At 48.6% G+C, this 6000-nt stretch overlaps 1 protein-coding gene across 9 annotated transcripts in view; it reads right to left on the minus strand.

Annotated features, from left to right (window-relative positions):
* The window catches only part of ZNF333 (zinc finger protein 333), a 32719-nt gene extending 27519 nt beyond the window's left edge, over window positions 1-5200 (minus strand). For 5 of the 9 annotated variants that reach the window (XM_007995560.3, XM_073016854.1, XM_073016853.1 and 2 more), the window contains exon 1: window positions 4908-5200. The gene's annotated coding sequence lies outside the window, so the exon portion shown is untranslated. Of the gene's footprint in view, window positions 1-3577; window positions 3682-4725; window positions 4856-4907 lie in introns of those variants that run through there. The other 4 variants (XM_037992487.2, XM_007995561.3, XM_073016852.1 and 1 more) reach the window with 4 other exon arrangements.
* Window positions 5201-6000: the final 800 nt, after the last annotated feature.

Below are 6000 nucleotides of genomic sequence, written 5' to 3' on the forward strand. Positions count from 1 at the left end.
CTAGCTGCCCTCAAAATACCTCTAAGAACATCTACTTTCCCTCCACTGCCTATATGAAGGTGTGATTTGATATTTATTTCTTAAATGATTATTGCCTGTCTCTCTCCAACTATGACGTAAACTTTTTTTTTGAGTCTCACTCTGTGGCTCAGGCTGTAGTGCAGGGGCGTGATCTCGGCTCACTGCAACCTCCGTCTCCCAGGTTCAAGTGATTCTCCTGACTCAGCCTCCCAAGTAGCTGGGATTACAGGCATGCACCACCACCCCCGGCTAAGTTTTGTACTTTTAGTAGAGATGGGGTTTCACCTTTTTGGCCAGGCTGGTCTCGAACTCCTGACCTCAGGTGATCCACCTGCCTAGGCCTGCCGAAGTGCTGGGATTACAGATGTGAGCCATTGCAACCAGCCTGATGTAAACTTTTTAAGTATAGACCTGTATCCACTTTTTTCACAACTCCACATCCAGTCACTAGCACAGTGCTTAATGAATACTAAGTGCTTTACATATTAGGGGTTGGTAAACTTTTTCTGCAAAGGGCTAAGTAATTAATGTCTTAGGATTCGTGAGCCATATGGTCTCTGTTGAAACCACTTAATTATATGGTCACAGGGCAAAAACAGCCACATGAACAAATATGTTCCAATAAAACTTTATTTATATAAGCCAGCATCAGACCAGATTTGGCCCACTGGCCACAGTTTGCAGACCCTGCTTATGTGCTAAAGAGAATGCATCCGTCATCGAATTCTCTCAATTCTACCTCCTGCAGGCATCTCAAACATTCCAACTTTTCCAATTCTACAATCATCAAGTCCCAGCTACCATCATCCAAGCCCTGAACTTCTCCAGCCTCCCATATGGACTCTGCATTCATCCTTGTCCATCCTAAACTCCATGCTCAATCCAGGAGCTAGTGTTTTGTTTACATCACAAACATAATAATGTCACTCCCCTACTTAAAACTTCAGTGGCTTCCCCATGGCCTTAGAATGAGGTCCAGGTGGCCAGGCACAGTGGCCCACACCTATAATCCCAACACTTTGGGAGGCCGAAGTGGGCGGATCACTTGAGGTCAGCAGTTCAAACCAGCCTGACCAATATGGTGAAATCTCGTCTCTACTAAAAATACAAAAAGTAGCCAGGCATGGTGGCACACGCCTGTAACCCTAGCTACTCGGGAGGCTGAGGCAGGAGAATTGCTTGAACCCAGGAGGCGGAGGTTACAGTGAACTGAGATCACGCCACTGCACTGCAGCCTGGGCAACAGAGTGAGATTCCATGTCAAAAAAAAAATTTAAAAAGAAAAAGAAAAAAGAGCAAGGTCCAGGTCAAGCACAGTGGCTCACACCTGTAATCCCAGCACTCTGGAAGGCTGAGGCAGGCAGATCACTTGAGGTCAGGAGTTCAAGACCAGCCTGGCCAACATGGTGAAACCCTATCTCTACTAAAAATACAAAAATTAGCTGGGCATGGTGGCACATGCCTGTAATCCCAGCTACTCAGGAAGTTGAGGCAAGAAAACCGCTGGAACCCGGGAGGTGGAGGCTGCAGTGAGCCCAGATCCCACACTGCACTCCAGCCTGGGTGATAGAGCAAGACTCTATCTGGAAAAAAAAAAAAGAAAAAAGAAAGAAAAAAAAGAAGATCCAATGCTCACTATGATCTTCAGGGACCTGCCTCCCTCTCTCACCTGGTTCATCCACTCAGTCCTTTATTTTCTCCATTTTAGCTTTCTCCACCTGTTCTCAGCTCCTGGAACACAGAAGGCTTTGTACTGCCTGAAGGACTGTACATCTGGAATGTTCTTTCAAGTTTCCTCCACTACCCCACTCCACAGCTAGACTCCTTGTTTAGCTACGTACAACTCATCCTGAAGGTTCAAACATTTGTTCCTTTTCAGATGTGTTTCCTGACCCCCCTCCTCAAATTCTCCTGTTCCACATTCTCATATTGCCTTTGGCACTATTTACCAATATAAAGCCTCCATATGGGCAAGCACTGTAACTATTTCAGTCACACTGTTTCCTTATGTACAGGGTCCAGTTCATTGAGGGCACCCCAGTGAAAATATGCCAAATAATCAACACTCCTCAAGAATGACTCAGTATAGCTAGTCTAAGAAGGAAAATGCCCACGCACACACAAAAGACAGTATGAGACCAGGTGTGGTGGCTCACGCCTGTAATCTCAGCACTTTGGGAGGCCGAGGCAGGTGGATCACCTGAGGTCAGGAGTTTGAGACCAGCCTGGCCAACATAGTAAAACCCCGGCTCTACTAAAAATACAAAAATTAGCTGGGTATGGTGGTGGGCACCTGTAATCCCAGCTACTCCGGAGGCTGAGGCAGGAGAATCGCTTGATCCCAGGAGGAGGAGGCTGCAGTGAGCACTGGAGTGCCACTGCACTCCAGCCTGGATGACGGAGTGAGACTCTGTCTCAAAAACGACTCTGTCTCAAAATAAAAAAAAGACAATATGATACCACAAAAATCAAATACAATAACAACTTAAAATGCCTGTCTTTCATAAGACATAATCACACAAGTTTCAGGTATCTTTAAGAAACAATATTAATTCTTTTTGGCAGGGCGTGGTGGCTCACGCCTGTAATCCCAGGACTTTGGGAGGCCGAGGCGGGCGGATCACGAGGTCAGAAGATCGAGACCATCTCGGCTCACACAGTGAAACCCTGTCTCTACTAAAAATACAAAAAAAATTAGCCGGGCGTCAGGAGGCTGAGGCAGGAGAATGGCGTGAATCTGGGAGGCGGAGTTTGCAGTGAGCAGAGATTGCACCACTGCACTCCAGCCTGGGCGACAGAGCGAGACTCCGTCTCAAAAAATAAAAATAAAAAAAAATTTAAATATATATATATATTAATTCTTTTTTTTTTTTTTTTTTTTTTTTTTTTTTTTTTTGAGGCGGAGTTTCGCTCTGTCGCCCAGCCTGGAGTGCAGTGGCCGGATCTCAGCTCACTGCAAGCTCCGCCTCCCGGGTTCACGCCATTCTCCTGCCTCAGCCTCCCGAGTAGCTGGGACTACAGGCGCCCGCCACCTCGCCCGGCTAGATTTTTGTATTTTTTAGTAGAGACGGGGTTTCACCGGGTTAGCCAGGATGGTCTTGATCTCCTGACCTCGTGATCCGCCCGTCTCGGCCTCCCAAAGTGCTGGGATTACAGGCTTGAGCCACCGCGCCCGGCCATATTAATTCTTTTTTAAAAAGGCAAGGCAAGCGCATATATTCTTTTTGGAAACAAACACTTCACTCATAAAACTGAAACCTGACGCATGATTTTCCTCTGAAGTTAATTTTTTCCTCATTTCTCAGTAGACATGAGCTTTAACCCCATTATTAAAAAGACATCCCAATTCAAAATGGCCAACTCAATTTGAATTTCCACTACTTGCAAAGTTTATATCGTCTTTTCCCTGAAGTCCCATTAGTTTTGAAGCTCCGTGATTCACATGCTTAGGGGAAGGGCTGGAGCCAACTTGAAAAGATTTGAATAAGTTTTACTTTTCCTTGACAGTAATATTTGTGAAATAACTGATAAACAACTTTTCTTAAGATACCCTCACCTTGGCCGGGCGCGGTGGCTCAAGCCTGTAATCCCAGCACTTTGGGAGGCCGAGACGGGCAGATCACGAGTTCAGGAGATGGAGGCCATCCTGGCTAATCCGGTGAAACCCCGTCTCTACTAAAAAATACAAAAAACTAGCTGGGCGAGGTGGCGGGCGCCTGTAGTCCCAGCTACACAGGAGGCTGAGGCAGGAGAATGGTGTAAACCCAGGAGATGGAGCTTGTAGTGAGGTGAGATCTGGCCACTGCACTCCAGCCTGGGCGACAGAGCGAGACTCCGTCTCAAAAAAAAAAAAGATACCCTCACCTCACAGTGAAAAACTTGATGCCCAGAGCAGAAGTAAAAGTCGTCTCAAACATAGAAAATAAAGAAAAAAAAAGTTAAAACTCTTCCGTTTGCTGTTGTTTTTGTTTTTGAGATGGAGTCTTGCTCTGTCACCCAGGCTGGAGTGCAGTGGCACGATCTCGGCTCACTCCTCTGCCTCTGGGGTTCAAGCGATTCTCCTGTCTCAGCCTCCCAAGTAGTTGGGATTGCAGGCGCCCGCCACTACGCTCGGCTAATTTTTGTATTTTTAGTAAAGACAGGGTTTCACCATGTTGGCCAGGCTGGTCTCGCACTCCTGACCTCAGGTGATCTGCCCGCCTCGGCCTCCCAAAGTGCTGGGATTACAGGAGTGAGCCACCAAATCTGGCCAAAAGCTTTCTTATGAGAAAGAAAAAGTTAAAGAAAGGAAGAGATGCAAAGCCAGGCTAACAGATATTAAGCTAAAATACTTCAAATTGTCAGTCACCAAAAGAAATCTCTCGTCATCTAATTCATTCCTTAATGGGAAGATGCATTCAATTTTTTAAGTAAATTTGGCCACTCAATTAAACCAGTTTGCACATGTAGACCCAGACCTCACTTTCCAGTTGCAAAGCTAGGTAATAGTAAGTATCGTATTAAATAAAACGTGAATTACTAATTCGCAGTTATCTTGCATACTATAGGCAAGGTAGGGCCCTCTTTATGCACTTCCCCTAAAAATTGGAAAGGACAGGTGAGGGCTGGGGCCGGTGTCACCATATTCCTGAGCCGTAGGACCTGGACTGTTTGGGATTTCCCTTTTGACAGGATGACAGCCCTGTCTGCCCGGACGGGGGGTACCTGAGAGCGAGAGACCGGGCGGTGGGCGCCCAGATGCGAAGCCCCGGCTGTGCGGGCCTCACGCCGGCCCGGGGATGATCGCAGGGAGGAAGCACCTCAGACAGGCGGAGCTATTCTAGGCCCTCCAGCCCCACCCCGCGCCGGCCGAGCCCTCCCCGCCCTTCCGAGGGGCCGGGCCACACCTGCAGACCAGCCGGAGACACTCCCACCGCGCCGCGCCGCGCCGCGCAGCACAGCTCCGCCACCGTCTGCCGCCACCGCGCTCACTTCCGCTTCTGGTCTCGGGGCCGCCGGGAACGGAAGTGGCTGTGGCTCCGGCTGTTGTGGCCAGAGTAGCCTTAGAGGGCGGCAGAAAAACTAACATCTTCTTTAGCCTCCAAGGCGAAATTCTAGTATTCTTACCCGGGGGATGAGGTTAGGCTCTGGAGTGGGGTCCCACAGAGCATGGAGGGTGGTGCTAGAGGCGGAGCCTATGTCCGAGGGACGGGGATAGGGGTGGGACTTAGGGCCCAGGGTCAAAAGTGGGGCGGGGCCTGTGCTCGGGCGCGGGGCGGGGCCTGTGCTCGGGGGCGGGGTGGGGTGTGGCTTGCCCTCCGAAGGCGGATGGGGGGGCTTGCACCCCAATGGCGGAGTTGGCTGGGCCTTGCTTTGGAGGGTGGTAGTAGGGGCGGGTCGTGCGCCCAAGGGGCAAAAATGGGCGGGCTTGTGCTTGGGGTGGGAATGGGAGCGGAGCTTGCACTCGGAGGGCAGGATGACGGGACCTGAGCTTGGAGGGTTGAGAGGGGACACCCGACCCTCCCCCAGGGTTCTTTAGGGATGCTCAATATTTAACTTACCCTTTTCTCCTTCCTTTTTCTCCAACCCCTTCCACCTTTAGCCATGGGCTTAATCCAGTCCCCTACAAAAATATACCCATACTTAAGATTGTTTTTGTATTTTTATATATGGCTGACCCGTAGGCAACGGGAGTTGGGGCGCCACCCTGTGCAGTGGAAAATTCACTTCTTTTGACTCCCCAAAAACTTACCTACTAATCTACTGTTAACCAGAAGCCTTACCAATAACAAAGTTAACACATATTTTGTATATTATATGTATTGTATGCCATATTCTTAAACTAAGCTCAGAGAAAAGAAAGTGTTATTAAGAAAATCATGAAGCAGATAAAATATATTTACTCTTCGTTACGTGGAAGTGATCATAAAGATCATAAAGGTCTTCAGCGCCAGCTTCACCTTGAGTAGGCTGAGGAAAGGGAGGGTTTGGTCTTGCTGT

The sequence above is a fragment of the Chlorocebus sabaeus genome, chromosome 6, assembly GCF_047675955.1.
Source record: "Chlorocebus sabaeus isolate Y175 chromosome 6, mChlSab1.0.hap1, whole genome shotgun sequence".
Classification (NCBI taxonomy): domain Eukaryota; kingdom Metazoa; phylum Chordata; class Mammalia; order Primates; family Cercopithecidae; genus Chlorocebus; species Chlorocebus sabaeus.